General features: G+C 40.9%; 1 long non-coding RNA gene across 2 annotated transcripts; it reads left to right on the top strand.

Moving 5' to 3' along the window:
• Nucleotides 1-11,836: 11,836 nt before the first annotated feature.
• Nucleotides 11,837-16,301, top strand: LOC106015961 (uncharacterized). 2 transcript variants are annotated; one of them, XR_011803806.1, is made up of 3 exons: nucleotides 11,840-12,016; nucleotides 13,411-13,566; nucleotides 14,701-16,301. It is a non-coding gene; the product is annotated as an uncharacterized lncRNA (long non-coding RNA). The 2 variants fall into 2 exon arrangements; XR_003500889.3 differs by lacking the exon at nucleotides 13,411-13,566 and having other exon boundaries at nucleotides 11,837-12,016.
• The last annotated feature ends 10,068 nt before the right edge of the window (nucleotides 16,302-26,369 follow it).

Genomic DNA, 26,369 nt, shown 5'->3' with positions numbered 1-26,369 from the left:
GCCAGCCCCATGCCTGCAAACATGCCTCACATGGCAGGACAATAAGCAGGTGAGCATCATTGTCACCACATGCTCCTGTTACCTCGCTGCCTGCAAAGCACAGCCAGCGATATGGCTGGATAAAGTCTATTTGGGCAATAGGCTGCCAGTATCTGCTTGAATTGCTCATAGCAGAGAGTACTTCTTGATCTTTTTAAGAAGAAAAAATTGTTAATGAGCTTAATTGTCTCCCTGAAACAACAGAGTGATTATCCCAGTGAGAGAAGATGAAGGGAAAGTAACAAAGGTGTGGATTCAGCACTTCTGAAGGAAGACTCGTGAGAGGTGCCCAGCCTCAGGAGAGCTTAAGATGGATTTTTAATGAGGTCTTGCAGAAACATTGCAGAAACATCACTTATTTCTCTCTCTCTCTCTCTTTTTTTTTTTTTTTTTTCTGTGTAGGGTTTAGATTGAATGACAGCAGGATAGAAAAGTACCCAGCCACAGATAGCTTTTGGTGTGTGTTATTCAATAATAATCAAAGTGGTCAAAAATTTAAAAACAAATCCCTCCAAATGAAACAATCCTGCCTTACATGTTGGATACAGCCCTGTGTGCATGAACAGAAATGGAAAAGATTTCCAAGCTGAAAAAGCTTTTTAATATTAGTATGAAATTTAAATCATATGTCTTATGCTGTGTGAGGTTTATAAACACAGTTGGAAGAAGCTTAACATGATGAGGAAAATATTTTAGACTATGAAGATCAAGTTTGAGGAGATTTTAGGACTAATTATTCTGTTTCCAAGATAAAACTTCAGTTCCACTGGTATTAATGTAGACCCAACAAGAAACTTTCTCATCCACATTGCTCATTGTTTTGTTGCAATAAAACTCCAGTTTACATTTCCTCTGGCTGTTCTTGCAAACCATGGTGCTGGTCAGCACAGATGTTTTGGCAGGGAAAGGTGTTAATGAATTGAAGTTTTTGCTAATATTAGAATTAGCTGTTTTCACTTCAGTTTCTGACAACCCCCAGGAACAAAATGAATCTCTACTTGCCAGCTGAAGGGCAAACTTCCAAAAAGGAAGAAGCATTCATTTTCAGCTCCTATGAGGGTACAGCAATCAACAAAGAAGGGAAGAAATGTAACCCCATTGCTTGTCATAGATTTCTCAAGGCAGCAAGTACTGGGGAGGCCCTGGAAACCTGAATAGTTTTCCATAACACGTGCAAAGGAAGTTGTTTTGTAAGGAGAAATTGGAGAGGTCCACACACAATGATGTCTTCCATCTATCTAAAGCATTTTTCTATTGCAGTTTTTAATGGTAACTAAATGTATGAATATAACCTAATCACCAGCCTGCTCTTAGTAGGAGTGGGAGAGCCCTTCCTCAATGAGATCAGGTGAGTTCCTTACCTGTGACCATTACTGGTTACTTTGAGGAGCAGAACTTCAGTGTTACAAAGCAATGACTTCAGGCAAGGTGGTGAAGCTGTTGGTGTCAGCTGAGAAAACAAGTCCATGGTGGAGTAATTGGAACATTAATGGGTTGTCCTGTGTGAGACTGTGTTAGCAGTGTGATACACAGTGGGATGTAGATGATTCCAGCATTATGTGCCCATGGAGGCAGCTGAATGGGGAAAGGAGGTAGTTGGGGAGTCAGGCAGTGGGCCCTCTTGTTCTCCAGACACTGCTTTAACCATTGTTAACTCCAGTTCGCAGCCCCTGGAGTGTTTCTGATTTCTGCAGCTTTGCTCTTTTTAGACAGCAACATCTTGTTAGCAGCAGCAATGCAGGCAATAATCATTCCATGGCTGCTTCCATCTCATAATAAAGCTACAATTGTTCTGACCTGGACTTATAAGAAATGTTACATGCCTCAGGCCACTGTGTGAAAATTGATCCTTGTGATGATAACTGCACAACCATGGAGATGAACTTTGGCCAGCTGGAAATGTCATCTTTCTGTTTCATGTTCATATGTACTCTTAAGGCAGTTCTGCATGTGTCATGCAGACTACTTCTTCCTTTTTCAGCGACCTCCCCAAATCCATCTTACAACTCATTTCTTTGCCTTGTTAAGAACTACACAGAGCCTTCTGCTGCCCTAGGATTATGTGCTCTCACTTCCCACTGCTCAGTACCTCCAACACCTTTTAGCCTTGCTTTCTTAAGCCTCTGGGCTCCTGTCTCATCTTTTCCAAGCAGCCACCTTGCAACATTGCAAAGGATTGTGATGCTCTTCATCATCTGTATCATTCCTGGTTTTGCCTTCCCATGACTGAGCTTTCCGTCATCCTGCTGCCAGGACACAGCAGAGCTGCCAGCACAGAAATGCCTGGAGTGAAGGAAGTTGCATTGCTTCTAATCCAAGCACAGGTGTGTGTCCCAGGGAGAGGATGTTGATAAACACAACAACGCCCTGCAGAGCAGCCCCATTCACACTTTAACAGAGAAGCATTTTAATTAATTGTCAACAGTTTTTTAATATATAGATTTAGCAGCTCTGCCTGAGTAAATGCTGTTTGAGAGATTAAATTCTGTTTGGATTAATGGCCTCTGACAGCTTTTCCTCCTTTGCAAACAAAGTGGGTTTGAAGTGTAATAAAACAGAGCGTGGGATGCATTGAACATGGAGAGCTGTTCAAGCTGGCAGTAAAGTGAAACATCACCAGGCTTCATCCAGAGGAGTCCACAGACAAACACACCTTCCAGGAACAAAGGTTTTTATCTGATGTGGCTTCAGGCTCTCCAATTCCCTCAGCCTCCCATACAGTTGCTTATGGCAACATGCAGCAATTGTGTATGGAGTTTTTTAACGTAGGGCTCTGCAAATGGTGGGGCTGACATCTGTGGCATCTGCACAAGGCAGATACTGAACAGCTTTGTTTGTTCTCTGTGAGTCATGGTCAAAAGGAAACTAATCCACAATGTGGTCACATAAACAAGGTGAGATCTACTAACCAGGAAAAGTAAAAGAAGAAATGATGCTGAGTTCAGGGATATCGTAGAATCACAGAATCATAGAACATCCTGAGTTGGAAGTGACCCACAAGTATCACTGATTCCAACCCCTGGCTCCATGCAGGTCTATCCAAAAATCAGAATTCAGACCATATGACTAAGAGTGCAGTCCAAACACTTCTTAAACTTCAACAGGCTTGGTGCCATGACTATGTCCCTGGGGATCCTGTTCCAGTCCACAGCCACCTTCTTGGTGAAGAAGCTTTCCCTGATATCCAGCCTGAACCTCCCCTGACTCAGCTTGACTCCTTTTCCTTGGATCCTGTCACTGATCACTAAAGAGAACAGATCAGTGCCTGCCCCTCCACTCGCCCTCGTGAGGAAGCTGTAGGCCTTGATGAGGTCCCCCCTCAGCCTCCTCTTTTCCAGGCTGAACAGACCCAGTGCCCTCAGCCACTCCTCATACATCTTCCCCTCTAGACCTTTCACCATCTTTGTAGCCCTCCTCTGGACACTCTCCAACAGTTTCACACCCCTTTTGTACTGTGGTGCCCAGAACTGCACACAGTGCTCGAGGTGAGGCCGCGCAGAGCAGCTATGTCTTGTCCCTGTGGCACTCTATGCATGAACCCTGGGGTCCTTTCACTGCATGTTTTGGAAGAATCTCTCAGTGATGAAGTTCTTTTATCTAGCTATGCCTAGTAAACTGTGCACTGTTTGTTAGAATACATTTAGCTTAAGTTTTCAGTCACCGGTTACCTCATAAGGGGCTTTGATTCTCAGCCCATTTACTTTGATGGTCATCAGGTGGGAGAACGATAGGGAAACTGCTGTGAAAGCCGTATCTTTCCTTAGAAACCTGTACATTCCTGTCACTTTTTCTCTGTAGATCATGGCAATGAGCAGTATTTGAACTAATGACTCACATACATAAATGAATGTGTTTTCAATAGCTCATTAATGAAAGTCATCATTATTTTTATTAGGCCTGTTACGTGTTCTATTCTACAGAAACATTTATGCCTTGCAGGAGAAGAGCTTCAGTAATTTGATATGAAGAATGATAGGCAGGTTGTGAAAACCTACTCCTCCCATTGCTACTCAGGCTAAATGTAGGCTACTTTATCCTGACGTTCTCTCTTGATTATGTTGTGTTATGCACAGACATCTACTTTTTAAAGGACTATTTTTAATCAACCTGTTGCTGTTGTTGTTTTGTTGAATGTGCCAGTACAAATAGAAACCCATCTTCTCATGCTATTTCAGATATGCTACACATGTATGCTACATTTACATACGTGGGCACAGCCCAGTTCTCCTGTTGTAGAGCCCGTTTTGATTTGCAGTTGAAATGCAGACTACTAGCACACACACACACTACTCATCACTCTTCATGGGGTGCTTGTATTTGTCATCCACTGAAAACTACCATGCAATGCATGAAAACATCAAGAAGAAATCCAGGAGTGCTGGTAGCAGCAAACTCACTTTAACTGAGCAGTTACTTAGATCATATTTTTAATGAACTTGTTGAATTTCTAATTGTTTTAAAATATAGACTTGAGAACTCTTAAATGTGTGTATGTTTTATTCATGAAAATGAAACTTAAAGTCATTAAAGGATATGGATTGTATGACAGTTTTATGAACATTAAATAAACGATTTTAACAAATGTTTCAAAGTGTATTAAGAAATAATTATCAAATAACTTGTTAATGATATTCAAGAGCTATGTAGTGATATGATGATGACAGACCATTGCTCTGAACTCTAAGCCCACATGTAATTATTTTGGTTCTAGGAAGGAGCTAACTACAGCTTCTAAGGCAGGGAAAACTTTCATAAGAAATAGCACTCAATAACTAACAATAATCAAGATTAATGACACTGTCGATGATTTAACCAAAAGACGTTTTTGAACTTAAAAGTGTAACAAAAATCATTTGAAGCAAAAGTTGTTTTCCCAAATCATATTATTTCATAGCAATATCATTTCCTTTGACGTATACAGAAATTTTCTGTCTATCTGAACATGGATTACCCTTTAATACAGAAAGAGATACAATGGTTAGAGATAAGGTATACATTTTCAACAGTAACTCACTGAAGCATGTGGTGGATCAATGGGAGCCTTTAAAACTAAAATGTGTGTCTCCTTTCTAAAGGTCTGCTTTAAATCAACCCCAAGTTGAGGTACAACGCACAGGGAAAACTATACTAAAAACTGGTATAAAAGTTAAATTGCTATTGTTCATGAAATTTCAAGATTCCAAAATTTTATTTTGCCTAAATTAAGTTACAAAGCAGTTTTAAAAAAAAAAAAATCTTAAATATTTCATTTTAATCCTATCTAAACACTTTGTTTTGGCTGCATTTCTAAAACCGACTTTTTTTTTTTTATTATCCATAAGCAGATTTTCTGTTATACAGCTATAAGTGTTAGGCTGGCCACTGTGCTTCCACGCACAGCTCTCTTTCAAATAGTTGTGTTTTCCTGCATCCAGCTTCACTGAGAACTGTATGTGTTTCTCTGCACAGTGCAGAGAAGCAGTGACTGGTTTTTCTAAAGCATGTGCCCTGTCTCTGGTTGCGCATTTCTGGTGCACTGTGAACATACAGATACAGTGGTAAAGGATATAAGGGCTCCAGGAGCCACAGGTTGTGGGGAACATGGGGAAGATATGCTGATGTGACCCTGCGGTCCAGGGCATGTATGTCTGAGTACCTCTGCACTAAGTCCTCAGTGTGCTGGTGTCATCCTTGCATTTTGTTACCCAAGGCATCCGGATTCCCTGTTGCTGCATATAGTAGCTTATTTTATACTAGCCAAATAATAAGGGCTACAAATAATAAATTAATTTGGCTAAAACCTGTGTATATAGGCTGTTTTACCAGGTTCTTGGCAAATATTTTCAAAGTCACTGCAGAAAAAAAAGGGAGATTCTCATTGTTGGTAGGGATTTGTGCCATTTAGGAAGTTAAGAGCCTTTTGTGTATCAAGCAATTCTCTGAATAGAAAAAAACATTTTAATTATTTGCTTATTTATCTGGGATTGAAAAAAAAAAAAAATCTTACTGTAATGAAGGCAATGAATTAATGTGACCCTTCTGAATCTGAAGGTGTTTGATCCACAAAGTTCTAAACTCAGCCTCAGTCTACTTTTATCAGCCTCAGTCTACTTTTATTTGGAGCCTTGAACACGTGAAATAAATGCTGTCCGTTTTGACTTAGAAAGGTGAATGTGTCACATCTTGCTACCGCAGAAGAAAGTTTGCTTCCACACCCAGTAATATGTCTGGAGAGGCATCCTTAATTCCTTCACCTAAAGAAACAGTTTTCTTATCAGAAAACTGCATCGAGTTATTCTGGTACAATTTACCTGTAGTATATCATGATACATGTAATTTCATTTGCCATTCGCTTCCCCGTTTTTGATATTTTTCATTCAACCGTTATTGTGCAGTTTTTATTAACACCCAGGTCACAATAACAAGCCAGAGGCACTTTCTTTCTGTTTCAGATATAGGTACTACACTTGTTATACTGCAGTCATACCCAGTAACCCGAAACCTACTAAATCTACTGATTGCATTTGCTACAAGAAGTGCTGTTTAGCATGCTAAGTCTTTCCAATATGCTGGATTACTGAATACCCTTCTCTGGACTTGATTATCTCAGTTACTCTCTATATCTACTCTCACTCTAATTGTGACTTCTTCTCACACCCATGACTTTTTTAGCCTCAGCCAGCCCACGGTGAGCAATTTCTACATGATTTGAACATCAAATACTTGTGTTTTTTTTTACATATTTTGCATTTTGCATATTACCTGAACCTGCCCTTAATCTCATTTCTACTTCTCCATTATCACAGCTACAGATCTTTCCCTGTTCTCATTTTGTTTGAAAGACAGGAGAAACTTTGCCTCTTTGCCCTCAGTACCTTTTTCAAGAGGTCCAACTCTGATCGATATTTGCATTGTTCCTGCATTTTCTGATGCCAGAACATTATTCCCTGTTCCTCAAAACTCACTTCAACATAGTAAACTTAGCTAAGCCATTAATCACTTAAAAATTGTCTGTTACATTCAATAAACATGCCATGGCTTCTTACAGTCCATGATTTAGCTCTTTAATAAGCACATGTAGGAGTCTAAAATCTGCTGTTATTAAAGCCTTCAGAGACATAGCAAATTATAAGTTTAGCTTTGCTTTCTCAAACATGTTCTTTAATGCTGGAAATTTTAAACAGAACAAACATAAAAGCAATTGTGAACAAATTGGTCATGAATATGAGTAGTTTAGCAAACAAGAAGTTCCTAACCAGAAGAGAAATGGCAACCTTCCAAAAGCCAGGGGCTTGGCTCAGGGACTGGGAATTCCTTCCAACCCTTTTGATCTCTTAAGAAACTAAATATTGACAAAATTATGTGAAGACCATTACCAAGGAAATGTTATAACTTGGAGGACCTCAGATAAGTAATGACCTGGCCAGATTATTCAGGCCCATGTTCTTCTGGATACCATGATTTCTCTGTGGTCTGTTTTCCCACCATCAACCGTCAGCAATAGCAATGCCTCAGGCCAAAGGGTGGTGGAAGGATAAATGTGTGTAACATAATGAAGCATGGTGGTATAGATGTGCTAAGAAGAGCACATCAACTTGAAAAGCTGTTAAGTCTGTCACATCAGTTTCCCCTCAACCACAGAGAAAGCAGCAGGAGGAGGAAGAATCCCGCATGAAGACCATGTAATAACCTTGATAGGTGCTGTGCATGGGGATAAAGTCTGGGCAGTGTTGCTGCAGATTCCAGGAGAGCTGGCATGTTTGCCCAACAGAGGAATTAGAGGCTAGTTAGTGGAGAAAACTAAAAGAAAATAAACATTAGGCTGGCTGTTGTGGGGCATGAGTGATGCAGGACTGCGGAGAGTTGTGAGACAGAGCCTCAGATATGTGTGAGATATGTTGCTTGGGCTCCTAGCAGTACATAATAAGACTTTCATGTCCACAGTGCAGGGCTGTTCATCTTTCCCACCCTGCTCAAGGCCTGATGTGTGTGTTTGGGGAGGGTGCGAAGCTGCATGTGAGAGGAGTCACACACAGAAAACCAGAGTACATCTGGGGAGCAGGAGCATCCTTCTGCCTCTTTTGCCCACAGGCTGTGGTGTCTGCTGGGGCTGTCCCCGCAGAACTTCTCTGATCTTCCAGCTGAACCTTTGCATTTCACAGCAAGGAACTCACAGAGTCACACAGTTCTCCTACAGAACCTATACAGATATCCAGTGGTGATTTAAGGACCAATAGGCTCTTCAACACAGCAAAAATACATTACTCGGTGTGAAGATACTGAAATACTATCTCACTAAGAGAACCAAATTGCTCTACCTGTTAGCGTAAAACTGTTTTCCTCAGATAATGGGTTTTATCTTCAGCAGATTTGATGGTTTGTTATAAAATAATGTTAAGCACAATGAAATAATAAGCAGCTGGTATGTTTTCTTGTAAAAATGACATTAAAGTTGTAAACATCATAAAAGCATAGCACTGCTCTTGAAGGAAATGGGTGATAGAAGAGTTATTTTTTTCCAATAAATATTTTGTAGGTCATGTATTTGGAATGTATCAATTATTTATCTCCCTATATTGTTGAGATGTGCACTTTAATAAAATGTAGAAAGGTTTTTAATTTTTCTGAACAATGAATGCAATTGATTTTGTGACCAGCATGAAGAATAGATTGACTCTAATGTCTTTTTCTTGTAGTATTTTGTATTGTTTTATGCGGAAATCTCAAGTTTAATAGATTTTTAAAAAATATTCCACTAAAATGGTCAGAGAGAAGGATAAATCTTATTAACTTAAAATTCTTCATTTTCCATATGCAAATATGTGAGGATTATCATTATCTTCTCTTTCATCTGAATCACAGTGTTTGTCATGTTTATTTGTTCTGTATTTTCATAAACATTTAGGAATATTAATAATTTAGAAGAGATATTTAATTTTGGTGTAATGAATTCATGCAGGCAAAATAAATATGCAGGGTAAGCAGTCAGTATGTCTAGTAGCTATTAAGAACACTTTACACTTTTTGTTCATATCTAGTTGAAATACGGGAACCTGAGTTAAGCAAGCAGGAGCAGTCTCTCACCTTAACACCTCATTTTAGTGTAAATCCAGGGTAGCCGGGGGAGTTAACTCTAATTTATATCCATGCATTTCAGCAGCAGGCAGAGTTCCAGGCATTACATTGAAATTGCTCCTTACTTACAGTGCACTGAGCAGCGCAGCTTCTTTCTCTCTTTGGGCTGTCACGTACTAGTGTCTGGCAAGCTCAGTTCATAAAAGGGGTGGTACTCAGTCAGCCGCAGGCTCGTTTACCTGCGTCTCCTATCAGGAACCATAGCCAACAGCCAAAGATTACAGGAAAACAAGAAAATCATGTAATGATAGTTCCCCAGGGAAAAATCTCTCCAAGTGCCATGGGCTTGGTGGCATAGGGAAGTCCTGGCACCGTAGTATTGAAAGTCTTTCCTTCCAAGATTTCCTTCCAAGAGTTTGCTGAATCTCTTCTGAACCAGTGTAGACTTCAGCATGGATGCTCTGTGGCAGCAAAGTTCACAGGTAATTGTATGTGTGCATGTGGTAAAATAGCTCCTTCACTGAATTTTTAACATACTTCCCTCAGTTTCATTGATAGACACGGTTTCCTATGTTTAAAGAGGCAGTGAGCAGCCATTCTCTGTAGGAACTGATTGAGGAAAATGTCTTCATCCTGAGACACAGAACTTTTGCAGATTTCATATTGCTGTAGTTAGCTTTGATTAATGCCTAGATACATACAATTTAGATTTGCACATGGTCTGTCCTGATGCCTGACATTTTGAGCTTATGGTACAAAAGACTATGCGCAGATTACAGCAATAAGACATGATTAAAACGTTAGCTTTGAAATTGCCACTCTGTATATTTAAGATTTAACATGATGTTTTGTTTGGCACTATCCATGGTAAAGATTTTGTTGACAAGAACACAGCCTGAAATACCAGATTCATAATTCCTTTTTGTCTTTGTTTCAGGTTCAAGCTTCATGACTGTATCCCCACTTGTAACAGCAGTGCTCGAATGCCAACATACATGACAGCTTTTCTAAGATTCACATCTAGCTGCTTTCTTTAATTTCTGGTGTGCCTCAATGTTCCTGATGAGGTTCAGTGTTTGGGACAAGACTAAAGCATTCCCCCATCCAACTCAGTTTCTTGAATTCCTCCATCTGATAGCATGGCTTTCAAGCATTAAGATAAATGTTCAGCTTTCCTTGCTTTTAACAGTAAATTTCTGACCCTGTTCTGAAGCTGCATTCAAGATATCTTCAGAGCTCAGTCTCTGCAGGATTTCTCAAATATTATTTCAATACATTTGAATCAACAAGAGATTTCCTAGAAAATTCTTGAGTCTGGCTGAAAATATTTGTGCCATCCAAAATGTCATAGTTTAGCAACTGTATTTTCTTAGTTTAGAAGTTCATTATAATAGCTTGTTATGTACTGTTCATTGTTCTCTTCTTTAAAATCTACCACCTGCTATGGAAGCATAATCTCCCCCAAACCATTACATTACCCAAGTGACAAGTATTTTACTTTAAAACTGATCCATGAGAATGTTATTCTGAGTCTGAAATCTGTTTAGAAAGCAATCCAACAGACATTTTTATTTATTTATTTATTTATTTTGAGACTAGTTTCCCTACCAAAACTGGAAAAGTCCTAGAATGGTTTTCTTTAATTAAAATCAAACAAACAGACAAAACCTTTATATTCTTTACTGTGACCAGCAAACAGACTTCCTTTGATCAGTCAGCCCCTGAAGGGTCTTCAGCCATAAAACCCCATGATGTCACATCTCATTGATGCAGAATACTGATGGGGTGCAGACCCTTGGCTCAGGCCATCATACAGTGATCTCCTCCCATGTTAGTGCAGCACAGTGACTTCTTTAAGGAGTTCGTAACTCATATGTGATATTGTGCAGTTGATCTGAAACTAGAGCCACTGCAGTGTATCAATGTATTTAGGGGTGACGTACACCTCACCAGCCTTAGACATCTGAGCTCATCATCACTTTCTATAGGTGGTGACATCAGTCTGGGGATGGGATGAAAGAGCCTCTTGGTGTTGTCTGTTTCTAGTCACCAGGTACATGACTTAGGTGGGTCTCTCTAGAAGCAGAAGGTCCCCAAAGCCTTGGTCTATGGGGTGGGCAGAGGACCTAAATGCAGCATCTGTAGGGTTTGAGCATGGCCAGGGTTGAAGCATTTGCCATCACCTGCAGGAACTTAGAAGAGTGGCAGAAACAGGTGTCCGGGACACAAAGCAACACACAAAGACTTTTCAGGATGAGGGGTTTATGCCAAGCAGTTCCTTTCCTTCCTGACTGATCAAAGGGTATGTGTGTGGGGGATGTGGGTTGTGATTCAGAGCAGATTTATTGACATTTAGAATTTGCATCAGCTGACTGTCTTCTAGCTGTGAAAAAAGCTGTCCACACAGTGAAGCTATGATAATGTGAACATTGGGCTTGCACTTTACCTGGGAACGTGCAGACTAATGAACTAGATGTTAAACATGTCCACTTGTCTCAGAATAGGGAAGGACAATTAATGAAGAGCAGAGCTGCAAGACAGCAATCACAGGAGAGTGGCGGCACCTGAACACTGGGTTAATTGTTTCAAGTTTTGCACAAGCCCTGTTCTGCCCTAGAGATCTGGAGCACAGGCAACAAGAAAAAAAAAAAAAAAAAAACAAACAAACAAAAAAAAAAACACCACTTAATAAAACCCAGGTGCTTCCAATCAAAATGAGATGTTTCAATGCAAATACCTAATTGGCTCCATAAGCCATCTTTCCTCGAAGACTGCTCTACACTGCTTGGCTGACAGAGGCTGCTCTGTGTGATGGTGCATACCCATGGACTGGGGCTCAGTGTCAGGACTTCGGAGAGGAGAGCATGAGGACCTTCACTTGGTGGTGCACCTTGGAGGACTTTCACTGCCCTTGGTGTGTGAGGTAGTGCCACTGCAACACAGTTTGGGTAACAACCACAGGGAAAGCGGGACACCACAGCACAGCCTTCCCCTGTACCCTGAGACCTGGGCAAGAGCTGTCGTTTTTACCAGATCTTCACCACTGTTTGGCCGAGAGGGAGGACAGAAGTGGCTGCAGATGCATCTCTGCAGTGCTGCTGTCCCCTTCCTGTCCCCATCAGTATTGCTTTTTCACCAGCTGCTACAAAAAAAACCCACTGATGACTCAGTGAAAAAAGAGCCTGTGACAGGGGAAAAGCTCTACAAAGCCTTCCTGTTTCTCAGCATGAAAGCTATGGTCAAATTGTGCCTACCTGGAGCCTCACAGATGAGAGGCTAAACAGCCCTCTCATGCAGGAATGTGCCTTTTTGTGTCTGTAAATGAGTTATGTTTTGTCCTGCTCTGGATACCAGCCACTTGCTGATGTCCAAGGCTGGGGCTGCCTACAGTTCAGTGACATGGTTTCTATTCTGAGCTCTCCTCTATCCCTAAAGACATCATTGCTTTGCTGTGTGCTGCAGAGGTCCTTTGTGGAAAGTTAATTTGGAGAAGAAAGAGGAGCCAGCTAATTGATCGAAAATGTCATCTCCTTATATACTTTTTTTCGCTTCTGAAAATGAAGATGAATATTGTGTGTGTTTTATGTTGAAACAGACCATTTAATACCAAACCAATAATAGCTGAAGACTAGATATGCAGCCCAGGGTGTCCATGTGTGGTACAGTATTGAGCAAGAGATTGAATGAAATAACAAAGTTTAAGCAGTCAGAATCAATATTGAGGAGGTGTCCTTTAGACTGGAGCTATTTAACTGAGCCAGATAGCATCAAGGTTGAAAAAGAAATTGCACAGAAGCAGGGAAAAGACACAAGGGCATGAATTTTAAGGTCTCTTTATTAGCACAAATGTAAGTTTATACCATGGCTAGACAGTGGCTGCTCGTATGACCCCCATACTGAATCTCTGCCAGTGCTCTGCATAAACAATGTCATGGGGAGGGCAAGTGGTGTGTTTCTGCTCAGAAGGTGCAACGGCAGACAAGAGGGGGAAAGGGAATGACAAGCAGCCCTAGATGTGGAGCCAGGCCACACATAAGCGCATAGCTCCCATGCTGAGATGAGCATGGGAGAAGGAAGAGGCAGGGTTCCCTTTCCTGGGTAAACAGAATACGTCCATGTGTCCAGAGGAGCTCTGCACAGGCTGCAAGGCACTCTCAGTCTGGGAGACTTCCATGACAGCCTGCCTGTGCCATTATGTGAGGAGACAGATTCAACATGCCCACGTGGTCAGATTAAGTTCTTTTCACGGATCATAAAAACAAGGTCTTGGCTAACCATTGCAATCCACAGCCTGCCTCACTCACTCTTTATGTTTAGGCACCTCAGCTCTGCTGTTAGTTCCACCATGCAAAATCATTTCACTAAGTCCTTTGTCAAGCCCAGCCTGGGAATCCTTTGCTTTAATTGTAAACTGATGGACTCATCTGCAATCCAGCTTCAGTGCCACAGAGGTGTCCAGGAACAGATAAAGAGGTACCAAGTTTTTCTTTAGCCTTTAAGGTTCACTTTGCTATCAGGCAGGACAGGAGTAAATGTTTTAAACTAGGCATAATTTTTCACCGTGGATAGTGGCTGGAGAGAAGATACTGCTTCTTGTAGTACCTTACTTTCTGGCTTCTCCCATCATTCCCATTAGAGTGGCTCCACTCAGCTGGGTCTGGAATTGTGTGTTTTCCCATATTATGTCTGGTTGCAATAGAGAATCTACTTCTTTTAGGTCCAACACACTTCTACAGATATGCATTGTATCTGGAGAAGCAGCAGACAGTTTAGGAGGGGAAAAGTCCAGCAGAGGCACCAGTGCTAGTTCCATGATGAGTGCTGTTTAGGGTGATGCTGGAGGAGGGTGAGTTTCACACAGGGTTCCTCCACTGTCCCACCTTAATGTACTTGCCTGCACATAGAAAGTCATATGGACTAGACAACAAAGACTTTGTACTTTATGACTGGGACATGAGAAGAAGTAGGTGACTTAGCCATGAGTTGGGTGTAGATAGGTAGCACTGAAATAAACATGTCTTTAGCAGGAAAAAAGATCCACAAGATCCTGTGAATGTAAAATAACACAAAACAGAATTCTACACTAACAGGTTTCGAATTTTAGGAGTGAGACTGCAGTATTTATCACCTACTTGAGCAGTGACAGTTGGTTTGAAAGTATGGCTCTGATATCTATGATAGTTTTCTCTAAAAGTGCACCCAGCTGAATGTCTGTGGCTCTAGTTTCCAGCCATTGAATCTCTTGGAAAAACACCCTAAAAATAAATAAATAAATAAATAAATAAATGTAGCAATTGTTGCTTTAACAAGCTTTAGCTTGAATAAACAGGTTGAGATACTGATAATGAACATCTATCAGTTTAAAGCCTGTGAACTCTTATGACAACAAACAGAGCACTCCCATATTCATTTTTCCACTGATGCCAGGGCTACTCCCACTGAAAATTACACTTGTACCTCAGTGATGGATTTGTTTCCAGATACTTTCAAGGCACTTTTTTTTTTTTTTTTTTTTTATTTTTTTATTTTCCGTGTGTGTGTGCGCTTTTGGTTGGTGGTGATCATTTATTTATTTATTTATTTATTTATTTATTTTTCTTTTTCCAGAAGATATTCTTCACAAGCCTTCAGACAAAACTGTCTTTATCGGTCATATTGGTCAGCAAGGGTCTCATCAATCCAGAAGCAGAGAATTTTGGAAACTACTCAGAAGCTCCTTCTTGCAAGCCACCATCAGATCTTCAGTCTGCAGAACTGCTCAAGGTCTCTGTTCTTCTCATCACACTCACAGAGCAAGCAGAGTTTTCTGTACCCTGAAAATGGAGAGAAGCCTAGTGCTGAACCCATGTTCATTTATGAAATGTGGAAGATGTCCAGGTGCTGATAGAGGGCAGCAATACAATCCATCAGACAAGGAAGGTAAAGAAAGAGAGGGATGAATAGAGAGACTGAGCCAGTGTTCAGAAGCGTGTATCCTGTCCTCCCTCAACTGCATGAAAGGTAGTTATGGACAATTCATACTCTGTCTAGTTCAGGAAAAGAACATTTTAAATCATATTCCCCTCTTTCTATATTTGAGTCCAAGGGTCAGACCCAAGTGAAGTTATTCATTTCCTCACAGTTGACCACATCAGCAGCACCTGTCAGCTAACTCCAATACCTTTGTATTTTTATGCCTATTACAAGCCCAAAAAAACCCTGGAAGAGAGAGAGGGAAGGAGGAAGAGAGAGGGAGGGAGAGGGAGAGAGGAAGAAAGAGTGATTCCGACTGAATGCACAAGGATCCAGAGGATGAAACAAGCAGCAGTTTATGGGAGATGCAGGATAACAGATAATCCTGATGGCACAACCTACAGGAAGAAGGATGAATGAATGAGAAAAGGCATTGTAAGAAAATTCAGGTACAGAGGCTGAGCTGGGAATCAAGCCCCTGGCAATTAGAAAGTAACGCTGAAGCCCAGGGGATCTTCACTGCAGAGGAATACCTTATGCATTTCCCTTGGAAGAAACATCAAAGTTGACTCCCGTGGTGTCAGGATTGCAACACCACTGAGCTGGGCTGCCATTGGGTGCCTGAAAAAGCACAGAAGGCAGCTTTGAAAAATACCTCATTCTCTTCTTGGTGCTTCCCGGAGTAGGAGCAAGAGTGGGAGTGGGAGAACAGCAAAATGAGAGAAAGGGCTGTATTTAAATCAGTCCTTGCATGTTACCCAAGGCTCAATCTACATGCAAATGCAGAGCAGAAGCTGTGATGTTCCTGGTGGGGATGCAGTACACTATTCCCATCAGAACAGGAACAAATCTACGTACTTCCTTTCAGTCCTTCCCTACCCCTGCTCTGCCTTTTCTTATAATAAAACCATGTTAAAAAAGGAGCTCTGTTTTAGTCCTGTGCTTGCACTGCTTAGTGCAAAGACTCCTGATCTGGATGTCTCTGAGGGCACCAGGCACAAGGGTTTAGCATAGTATTCACCCAACAGAACATTTGCAGTTCATAAAAATCACCCTAACTAAAATATCCATATTCATAAAAAATAAAAAAATAAAATAGGCAGTTTGATAGCTTATCTGCTTGAAAAGTAGCTCACCTGGGACAAGTATTTTGCAAATGCCATTAGCCAAGCAGGGTTCAGGAGTTTTCTGATTTAGCCAATGTACCTTTTATTTGGTAATGTGGTATGGAAGGGGAATAAATCGCCCCTGCCTGTCACTCTGTAGATACACATTGCACCAAGTTCAATTGTTCCTGCTTTCTGCCAAGTGGCAGGCTTGCCAGCTAGAGACAACAATGTTTAATTTATGAAGGGCTGAGTTTTAATCAGTTTTTTATTGTTTGTTCCAGCAATAGATCAGTTTAATGGCAGTCTGAAAAATGCACCATAAGCAAATCTCACACATGCCATTCTTCTCCACGTTAGATATCTCACATCAAAAGTTTGACATCAATGCATGCTGGGAAATAGGCAACCTGCGAAACTCAGTGTTTAAAATAAGTGGCCAAGCTACAGTTCTTATGGAATTGGTGGGTTGGTGGATACTGCAGCAATAAGGGCAGATTTAGAGATAAATCTGTATTCAGAGCCTTTTCACACTGAATCATAAGATTCCTTTTTATAACCCAGAAAGCAGACACATTACTGCGCACCTCCCTCAGGCTTGGTCATGGAGCTGTGGGTGGAACCTTGTCTTCAAGCATCATTGCAGCATAGCCAAGCCTTACTGAAGTGGACCTTTGATGAGACCCCAGGCCAGCCCTTGACTTTTTTCATATGTGGGACTCCAGCTACAAAAAAGCACACCAATCTCCCTCCAAACACACCCAAACCCCACCATTTCTAGTGAAAACCTGGCCGCCACACGTGCCACACGTGCTGTGTCATGAGCCAGAGCAGCAATAAAGTTCTGTTGCTCGGGCAGAATTGTAGAGAAGAGTGATGAGCCCTGGCTCAGGTCATTTATTTTACAGTCAAAGGAAGATACATGAAACACATTTGCTGCTCCATTTGTCAGGTCTATTTTCAGCTGATTAAAGATGTAAGAGGCCTGGGTCTGGATCCAGCCTGAGCACGGAGGGTTTGGTGCAGGCCTACATCTGTTTTTTGAGAGGCACTCACTGAGAAAAAGGAATTAGTTGAATCAAATCTTGTGTGACACCAAAGCAAGTCCAGAAAGCGTGGTTATTACCACTGCCACGCAAAGGCAATGGGAACTGAAAGTCCTCATTACTTTGCAGAGCTGTATGAGTTGCCTTGGTTACTTCTCTTCTCTTCCACAATTATAGATGTATTCATCTCAGTCTTTGGCTCTCATGGTGATGCTATAACAATTATTTCATGATAGGAAAATGGCGGTCAGTTGCCCAAATAGTGCCAAGATAAACTAGGCAATGAGTACGAAGAGATTCATCACAAAAAGAAGATTAAATATATTTTACAGGGGAACAAACATTTCCTATCCTTTTTCTCTTCTGCAGAATATGCAGACTTGTTTGACAGTTGGGCTGTGCTGGTTGTGACTCTGATGAAAGTTGACACATTTCACCCCCCACATTAGGGATGTAGTCAGGAACACGCACCAGGCAAGGCTGGAGTCATCCAAACTGTGATTGTGCAGGAGGCTTCACCCAAGGGTATGGCAGGATGAGACTGAAGTGTCTAGAACAGTGAGTGTGAAGGAACAGTGCAGCCTATGGTGCAGGAGAGTGGACAGTGCAGGACTTCTTAACCTTAATGGGGTAAGCACCCCATTTCCTTAAAGTTTAATTATTAAAATGGTATCAGAGGTCTAGCTGCTCAGAGAGGAAGCTGATGAAAACAAAGCAGAGCACTCTCCATAGCACCTGCGTAGTTTAGGACCATACAACTTTTTTTTTTTTTTTTTTTTTTTTTTTTTCCAGAAGGGACTTAATATCCAATTTTTAATGGTACTAGGACCTACAGAGTTTCAGTGAGTGTGTAAACACTTTTTGAAAAAGACTCACTCACCTGCATCAGAGAATCAGAGAAAACAGAGCTATCGCACATCTGAAGAAATCACCTCTTCCAGCTACCTGGCCCAAGAAAAGCTCTGTGGCATTCAGGAAAGCTGTCTGTAGAGATGAACCTGTCCTAGAAGCCTCCAGCATCGGAATCTTCACAAGAAACCCAGGAAAAATATATAGCAGTGCTTAACTCTCCTTATGTTAAAAGATTTTTCTTAATAACTAACCTGAATTTCCCTAACTGTGATTTAATTACCTGATCTCCTAACCAGAATGAACATGTAGAACAAATTATTCTCTTCCTCTTTGCAGAAAACTTTTATGTAACTACAGACTATTATGTTTCTCCTAAGCATTCTCTAGACTAAATAACTTCAATTACTTCAGCCTTTCTTTGCAGGTTACCTCTAATAATTCTCATTCTCACTGCTCAGCTTCCTCATTCATCCTTCTTGAACTGCAACACTCTAGAACAGATGCCATATGCCTCTGGAGGCTCTGCTGTCAACACAGCCAGAACAGTATTCACATCTTTTTGCATTAGCATGTTCAGCTCGTGACACTCAAGTCCTTTTCCGCAGTACTGTGTAGCCAGACATTCCCTATTCTGGCATGGTGCAGTTGTGCATCTAAATGCAACCTCTTTATTTGTCTTTATTGAATTGTGTGTAGTGTTTTCCAGATAATGCCTCTGATTTTTCAGGATCCTCCAGAATTTCAGCTCTGTCCTCCAAAGAGCCGTTGGTCCTTTCCTATATGAGGTGTGATCTAAGCTCGTACACCCTAAGGTATGTGGGAAGTCTCTGGTATCAAGTCAGTTCATGCTGCTGCTTCTGGGGAAGAGGTAGAAGAAGATGAATGGTCAGGAAGAGGTTTTCAGTTTGTTTTTATTTCTCACTGCTCCAGTCTATTATCAATAAGCAATGAATAACATTAATCTCCCTTAGTCTATGTCCATTTTGCCTATGATGGTAATTGTTGAGTGATCTCCCCATTCTTTTCTCAAATCGTGAAGTTTCCTTCCGTCTTACTTCTCCCCCAGTTTTGTTGAGAAGGGAGAGTGAGAGAGTAGCATGGTGGTGCTGAGCTGCCCATCAGTGTTAAACTATCACAATCAGTTTGCTCATAGCCCTGTTCAACCATATCCTCTAAGAGGAAAAAAACTGGAGAAATCCTTGCAAATCCTGAAGCAGTCCAGAAAATAAGAGGTGAGGAAATTAGATAGAACCAACAGACCCCACTGTGGAAAGATGCACCAGCCAATACAGTCTCCAGAGCCAGACATAGCAAGTTCCCATCTCCATGCAGAAAAACAGTAGGATTGTCCTGTGGCGATATCATACTACAGGGTCTAAAGAGGCTGGGAAGATTCACAACTCAGGTATGAAAAAGCTGAGGTTTCCAGACTTCTGGGTTTTCAGTGCACATGCAAGGCATTTTATACCAGAGTTAGGGACCCATGAAACACTTTGCACTTAGTCATTCAAACAAACATTCATGGAGTTTCACAATACACAACTCAAGATACTGCAGCACAGCACTGCCATGGAGCAGGTAACCTGAAAACCTTAGGCTATCAGCTCTCTCTGCATACTGGAAAGATACACTTGCTGAGCTGGCACTGAGGGTATATCTTATTTTGAAAGGGATTTTTTTTTTTCTTTTTAAAACATTTTCACAATACTTCTGACTCATAGGAATTGAAAAACAAACAAACAAACAACATTGCTTGTTTCATTGCTTTGTTTCACAAAGTCCACTTTCAAAACAGAAATATTAAGCTAACAATTCTGGCAAACTGGAAACCCTGCTTGCCAAAGATTGCAGGAGTAAATATGTTTTTTTCAGAAGTCATGTAAACTATTCAAAACATTTTTTTCTTCTTCTGCAATAATGAATTCCAAGAACACAATAATTGAGAAAGAAACCCAAGTATTCTTCAGTTTGTGACATTTTAGGAATGAGCTGAAGACTTTTTTATATTCCCCACATCCTTTGTCGTGATAGAAAGAGAAGGTTTAATTCCAGAATAGCAGTTGGAAAGGGCAGGGAAAGGGAAGGTCTTGGGATCTTATTTCTAAAAGCAGCAATGGCTTAGTGATGACAAAAAAAGGATTCTGACTTGCTAATTAGTTTTGCATAATGATGACTAAACTTGATAACAGCATGAACCAGTCAAATGTCTTTGTAGCACATAGGCTTATTGTGCACTCCAATTAAAAGGGTTAGATTTGTATATGGCTCACAAGGTGTTTCCTGGAGACTAAATAACTCAAAAAAGGGTGCTCCAAGCTTTGTTGTTTCAATTGGCTGCTGCAGCAAATTAACTTCTGAGAAGGAATTTGATAGCATCTATTTTATCATACATCCAAAAGCACGTCACTGATTCTCTATGAGCTTTTGCTCATTTTTTCCTTCCTAAAAAGCTAAACAAATGGAGAATAAAGCCTTCATTATCTGTTCATCAGTTGCCACCTCTGCCAGCAACTGCAGATGCTCTCTACCTGCTATTTTTCTCTATTAAGAAGAGCTGAGAGAAAATCTGGCCATAAAGCATCCCTTACTCTATGTGTGGAGGAGGAAAACAGCCACACAGAACACAATCCTGAAATGCCTGCTGCTCACTGCTCCCCCAAGTGAAGGATGCTGTCGCAGTGTGTCACCCATTTCTTCCTGTAGCTTGAAATCAACATGCAGGGATGTTCTGCAGGACTGGCATTTCTGTTCCAAAATAACCTGGGGACAATGACAGTGAATTAAAGCTAGTAAGCAATGGTTCTTTTAGCACGAAGTTAGTTGAACTATCAATGCTGATAGCAGATGCTGCTTGCTTCTCATCGCTCTCCTGTTTGCAAAATGCTGGAGAGTTCAGCATTGCCGATGCACAGCTTCAACCTGCAACATGAACAGAAAATGCCACTAGGCTGGGAGGCTTTACAGTTACTTTTTATAGGCAATTCCTCAGCTTCCCAAGGGCATACAGTCTAGCACAATGCTCCTGAACCATGTCTCTGGTAGAGGAGGAGAATCTTGGATCCCAATTGTTCCTGTTCCTAAATGAGGATTCCTGCAGCTAGCTAGCATGCACAAAATGGGCTCTGCATCTTTCTTCTTTTGGAATGTAGCAGAGAGCAAGGTCACCCAGCTACTTAAGTATCCTATAGACATGTGAGAACAGAAGCTAGTTTCCAGGTTGGAGACAAATGCTGCAGACAGCCCAGCTCATCATTACTCAAGACCCAGGTGAGAAAAAGATTTTTCAAAACTGAGCCCTCACTTAGTGCTCCCTTCTGCCATGGTTATCCCATAGCAGCTGTGAATCCCAGATGCAACTCTTCCCACACATCTACACACCAGTTGTGCATCATAGTGACACGATGACAACTGAGTATCTAGATGAGCCAGGAATTTTTATTTTTGTAATGTAATGTAATACAATGATGTTATGTTATGTTATGTTATGTTATGTTATGTTATGTTATGTTATGTTATGTTATGTTATGTTATGTTACTGATTTTGTCACTGAGCAGTACATAAGTCCCCTGGTTACTTGCCCTTGTCACTAGCAGTGCCCTATGTCTGCTCTAAGCCAAAACCACCTTTTCTTCTGCTACAAGAATGGGTTACAACACTTCTACCATTCATACATCATGAAACAGAAATGGACACTATTTTTCCCAACACACAGGGGAATTTCCTATAACCTACAAGTCTCTTCTGTCAGATTTGGCAAGAGGAAGAGATGGAAAACTACAGACTAGTCAGCTTGACTTTGATGTCCCAAAAATACTGGAAGAAATTATTAAACAATCAATTTATAAGCACTTAGAGGATAAAAGACAGTAAGAAACAGTCAACATGGACTTGTCAAGAACAAATCATGTCAAACTAATCTAATCTCTTTCTTTAATGGGGTCATTGGCCTATGGACACAAAAAAAGTGATAGATATGATATACCTTGACTTTCATAAGGCTTTTGACACAGTCTGACATGAGTCTCCTACAAGCAGGGAAATAGGACTGAAAGCAAATCGCAGAGGGGACCATTTAAAAAAATATATATACTTTGAATTTAATATCAGGAATCTGTTCTGAGACAGAATAAATGATTTAAGTCTCTCAGGCATCTGTCCTGGTCTCCGTACATTCCAAAAAATTCTGACAATTCAGGCAAGTTAAAACAGAAAGTCAGACCACAACCCACACAGAGAATATACAAGAATTTTGTGGAACTGATGCCAAGACTGCTTTACAGATAGCAAATATACAAAAATCCATACCAAGAAAGAATCACATTCTCTGTCTCATTCAAATATATACCTATATTTGCATATATAAGATACCATTTTATTTTTAATGAATAATAAAATTAATCATTGCTATTGTAAAAATGAGGACACAACTTTATTGTCTGGTAAATATCTGTTCTCATAATTGAAGGACAAATGCAGTATTTCCTGACACTATTCAAACTTTTACTTCTCTTCCAGATCTCTGACTTCACAAAGGATTATTCCAACTGTACAATTTACAACATTTTGTAGTGCCATATTTTTACAGGTATTAAAAACACAGCAAATTTTTTCAATCCTTTTATTAACAGCTTAGATGATGAAATGGATCAGACACAGCTAAATGCCTAAATCTGGACATCTGTTCAATTTTAGACAACCCAGAGTATCCCATCTGGCCTCCAGCTGCCAGTGTGGCAGGGTGCTGCTCTCCTGTGAGCCCCACATTGTGTTTATCAGATGCTCCAGGTTCTCTTAAATATCCAGCACATCTGAAGTGGCACCACACAACCACTTTGAGGCAACTGAGTAGATATACTATCAGCTTTGTGGATAAACCTGAGGGTGAGGAGTGATTCAATTGGAAAGGGCTTGCAAAACCAGCCAGATGAAATGCCATAAAGGCAAGTGAGAAATCAACACTTCGCAGAAGGATAAAACAAAAGCGAAAACTGAAGTGTGGTTAAATGAGTGGTGATACCATTACAGAGACTGGTCTCAGCATTAGCAGGTGTCCCACAAAGGGGATGGGTAGGCTTTGTCACTGACCTCTCTTAGCTGTAGGAGCCAAGTGGATCCTCAGGCTTCATCAGGGAGATGATGCCCACCTGGAGCACTGCACTTTAAGAGAGGGAGGCAAAAATGAGCTTAAACAGAAAAAGGGAAAAAGAAAAAAATAGGTTATATGAAAGAAGACTGAAGAAATTCTGTTGGTCTGTAGAAGAATAAAACTGCTCAAATAAGGATGTGTTAAATATGCACTGTGTTGTTCTGAAGCACGGAGTGAGTAACTGCTCTCCATCTCCTCTTGTGGTAATTGTCTTGCTTTACAGCAGAGGAGTTTTAATCTGGAAATTAGAAAATTACCCAGCTACTAGGACAGTTTTGCACAGGAGCAGGCTACCCTATGAGCAAATCCCTTTTCCATGATCTTAAGGAGCAGATCAAACACTATGGGCCTCCAAGACCTGGATCCAGCACTTTGACCTTTTGAGTCTTCTGCTTTAATAAAGTGGAAGGAAAAGAACCATCTGCGCAGCTGGCTGCCCATGCACTCATTTCAGGCCTGAAAATGGCCAATTGTTCATAGTTAAAGCCATCAGAGCCTTACACTTGGGCTGCCAATTCTTAAACAGGAAGATACAAACAACAGAAGTACAGAGGACAGCAGCACAACAGTGGTGTATGCCCTGCTCATGGCATTGGAGTAGATACTGCCTCAAAGGAGTTCCTCACTCTGTGTTGGTAGCAGGACTTACGTTGGACAGAAAGACTGAGACAATGGAGGTGTTGGTGGAGAAAGAATTCATATTCAGTGGAGCAAGGACTGCCTTTCCATACATCTGTGTGAGCTAGGATAGCAAGGTAAAGTAGTCCTCATCTTCTGGAGCAAATGGCAAGAGGGGTACAAGATGTGAGCAACAACCTCACTATTGCTATTGATCTCCTCCATGCAGGAACATCTCCAGCAGTCTGTCCAGTCCTCTGTTCCTGTCCACAAAGCAAAAGAAGAAGACAAATCTGGTCCTCCATCTTTTATAGAACACTGTCACAGACCTGGCTTGGGTGAGGATGCATGCACTGCTGGTCTACTGTTGTTAAGTACCCTTATATTCTCCACTGAGATGAAGGGAAACAACAGGAATTCATGAAGCTTTACAGAATATAGGATCAGAACTCTGAGCAGCAGTAGGTGGAGCTGGCTGAAAATCTTTGAACAAAAAAAGCTTAATTTTATTATTACAATAAATGTGGTTTTATTGGGATAAAAAAAAATGTGGAAGAAACTATTGATCTAGAGCAAATGTTTTAATCTGAGAAAATGACAGCTTAAAATTACTTCGAATGTTAATTTTTAAACTCTTATTTCAGTGCATTCCTTAGTGCTGGCAGAGATCCTCGAGGCACTGAGAACCCACCCATATCTGCTGCTTCTATAAACCATCTTTTTTTTGGCATTATGATTTAGAGAGAGATTTTATGGAGTTGTGAGCTGCAGTTTTGAGCAGTGTCTAATAAATTGCTCATTGGGACTTGAACTGAAAATTAATAGCTTCTTCCCAATCCCACTTGATTTGGGCAAAGAACCTCTAGAAGGACATGGCAAACCAGTACTTTCTGACTTTTCCAGAAACAAAATCAGTACAGTCTGGAGTCCCGAGAAAGAAGTGATCTTTTGTCATGTTCTTCTTCCCCAGTCTAGAAGGGCAGGGCCCCTGTAACCAACCACTTAACCAGCCCTTTGTGTGTTATCTTTTCCCTTGATGTGACCCATCAGATCCCATGCTTTTTGGCAGCTCAGACTTCATTTCATTGCATTGACTTCTTTCACAGGTTCTGATTGCACACTAATGGGGACAAATTGTTGTTCCCCTTGCAGAGACACTGACAGTCAGTTGGGTAATTACTATCATTTGTACCGATAAACTGGGGCACTAAGATACCATTTTTGTTAGTGGTAGATGTTTTTCTGAAAAAGCCCCAGCCATCTCTTAATGTCAGGAAGGAGTCAGTGTTCCTAGAGGTCTGATCCTGAGAGACATTCAGCAAGAATTTTCTTTCAGCACGGGGTGGTAGAGATTCATAGTTTAGCACATAGTTTAATTGATTACATCATATTAAAAACAGTACTCAGATAAGGTCTTACACAGTGTGAATCCTTCCACTGACTATTGTGGGTGTCAATATGAACCTACTGTGGCTTGCAGGTTTATAATGCACTTATTGCACATATTTTGCATTCAGTGGTCCTCAGTATGAACACACACAAACACACAAACAAATAAATCCAAGAAAAGAGGCTAAACCACAGGTCTGTACAGCCTGGTTGGACTTCCACTTAGCAAGCTAACAGTACTCAGCAGTACTGCCTGAGCAGCATCTCCTTCTAAGTCATGTCACTCAAATTGACACTTCATTTAAAGCTGGACACCTGAATTCTGAAGGACCTAGGTTTCGGTCCTGAAAACTTTCCTCAATAGAAGAAAGTTTTTATAACCTAGGCTGGAAAGACTGCTTCAATGAGGTAGAGACCAAGTTGAAAATATTACTTAGCCACTGCACACTAAGTGCTAGTGGCTAGTTTGGCACTTCCTTAAAAAAAATGCCTCTGTAAGAAATATAATCATCAGACTTTAAGCATATTCAGTCATGCCTCCAATGCTTGGACTACCCATTCAGCTTAAAGCTAACTGATGCCTGCCCAAAAGGCATGAGTTCTGCATCCTCAAACACCATTTCTTATACTTGCTCAGAAAAATTTGCCAGTGATAGGCAGGATCCTGTCTCCTAGAGAGTTTGAGAGCTCTTCACACAGTTCTGCATACTAGCAAACCATTCAATATTTAATTGCTCTTTCTTGACTGCATGGACATTTTCTTAGTATATTGTTTCAGCAAAGCAGTAGGAATCTCTCAGCTTAGTGCCTGCAACGTAGCTGTTTGAATAACACTGCTCACTACGTACTGTGTGCTCAGCTTCTCAAAGCAGTGCAGGGGGCCCACCTGGAACCTCTCTCTGGTGCAGAGCACCAGGATCTGGTTCCCATGCAAAGTTCCCAGAAAGACTAAATTCCCAAAAAGCAGGTCAGTGGAAAATCAGTGCTCACCATGATATTAATTCAAACTTGTAACTGCAAATGCACATGCAGTGTACAAAGAGGACACCAAGTCTGGGGCTCCAGGGTCCACAGGATGAGTTTTTCCATAGTACATAACCTTTACTCAGGGCAGAAAGCTTCTGAACTTGGAAGTTTAAGAGGTGTTTTTCCATTTGGACAGTACT

The sequence above is a fragment of the Anas platyrhynchos genome, chromosome 16, assembly GCF_047663525.1.
Source record: "Anas platyrhynchos isolate ZD024472 breed Pekin duck chromosome 16, IASCAAS_PekinDuck_T2T, whole genome shotgun sequence".
NCBI classification, from domain to species: Eukaryota; Metazoa; Chordata; class Aves; order Anseriformes; family Anatidae; genus Anas; species Anas platyrhynchos.
This window is presented reverse-complemented; position numbering and strand designations above follow the sequence as displayed.